Source organism: Myotis davidii, unplaced genomic scaffold, assembly GCF_000327345.1.
Source record: "Myotis davidii unplaced genomic scaffold, ASM32734v1 scaffold2781, whole genome shotgun sequence".
NCBI classification, from domain to species: domain Eukaryota; kingdom Metazoa; phylum Chordata; class Mammalia; order Chiroptera; family Vespertilionidae; genus Myotis; species Myotis davidii.
The window spans coordinates 19,807-21,721 of NW_006291219.1; positions in this window are offsets into that span (position 1 = coordinate 19,807).

Genomic DNA, 1,915 nt, shown 5'->3' on the forward strand with positions numbered 1-1,915 from the left:
TCGACCTCACCGGGGCCATCTTGACCCTGCCGGTGTCATACATTGCCAGGGTCATTTCAGCCTCACTGGGGCTGTCCCAACCTCACCGGGGCCGTCCCGACCTCACCAGGGCCATTTCGGCCTCACCAGGGTCGTTTCAACCTCACCGGGGCCGCCCTGACCTCACCGGGGCTGTCTCCACCTCCCTGGGGCCATTCCGACTTCACCCGGGCCTTTTTGGCCTCACCAGGGCTGTCCCAGCCTCATTGGGGCCGTCCCGACCTCACCAGGGCTGTTTCAACCTCACCGGGGCTGTCCCAACCTCACTGGAGCCGTTTCAACCTCACCGGGGCCGTCCCAACCTCACTAGGGCCGTCCCGACCTCACCGGTACTGTATCGGCCTCACCGGGGAAACATGAAGTTTGGCACTCTGTCCCCTGCCAGGTGGCTCACCACCAGACAAAATCTCCAGGCTTTCCTGGTGGCTGAACATCCACTACGCCTGCTCGGACTTCACCCTCCACCAAGTGCAAAGGCTGCCCATCTGCCGTCCCCCAGCGTCCCACGCGAGACTGGAACCGGTGGGCATGCTTGTGTACCTGCTGGTACAGCGGTTCCACATCGCCGGCCCGGTTGGGCCTGGCCCGGGCTTGCCCCGAACCCTACTCTGCCCCCCGAGTGCATCCCTCCCGGATGCGAGGAGCCAAAATCTTCAGCTTGCTGGGTTGGGCTCTGTACTTGGTGCCTCTGCACATCCTACTCGGTCTCACTGCTCTTCTTTCTTTCCTTCCAGTTGTAGAGCCTTCACTGGGCCAGCTTTCCCATGGTTCCATATGATAGCTGTTTGTCCCACAGTTGGTAGGCTCTATGTTGTTGTGGGAGGCAGCACGCACAGTTCTCTTCCTTACGCCGCCATCCTGGTGCTCCTGGGTCTGCTTCTTGAGCATGTCTCCCATGGGTGTGAGGAGTTGAAGTCTGCAATTTGTTGGGTTAGGCTGCAAAAATGCAGGTGAGTCTTTTTGTGCACCTGGCACAGTTTGGATGGGGATGTAAATTGATTAGGGCTGGGTCTCGGAGTTGCCAGGGTGGAGCAAATAGCAGTGGCAGCATTTCCGTGGTGGCTCCTCGCCTCTCCGGGACACCGGGACTTCGCGTCCCCCAGTGCCAGCGAGTAGCCGTGCGCCAGAGCCTCCCCTGCTCTCTGACCTCTGCAGGGCTGTGCTGCCTCTCCCCGTGGGGCCTGGGGCCTCAGAGACCCGCCCTGAGCATGCCCAGAGGATTCAAGGGATTGTAACTGCTTCCGAATGAAAAAAAAAAAACCTGTGCATCCAGTTGCAGCCCGCCTGGTGCGTGAGTGTGTACCTCTGTTTTTGGTGCCTCTGTAGCTCCTACTCAGTCTCACTGTGCTTCTTTCTTTCCTTCCAGTTGTAGAGCTTCCACTGGGCCAACGTCCCCATGGTTCTGAATGGTGGTTGTTTGTCTTATAGTTGGTAGTTTCAATGATGTTGTGGGAGGCAGCATGCACAGGTCTATTCCCTACGGCGCCATCTTGGTTCCCTGGATGCCTTTTATTTCCTCTTCTTTTCTAATCACAATGGCTAATACTTCCAGTCACTGGGCCAGTCCCCATGGTTCTGAATGGTGGTTGTTTTTCTTATAGTTGGTAGTTTCAATGATGTTGTGGGAGGCAGCATGCACAGGTCTATTCCCTACGGCGCCATCTTGGTTCCCTGGATGCCTTTTATTTCCTCTCTTTTTCTAATCACAATGGCTAATACTTCCAGTACTATGTCGAACAGGAGTGGTGAGAGTGGGCATCCCTATCTTGTTCCTGTTCTTAAGGGAAATGGTTTTAGTTTTTGCCCATTGAGTATGATGTTGGCTGTGGGTTTGTCATATATGGCTTTTATTATGTTGAGGTATGATCATTCTATT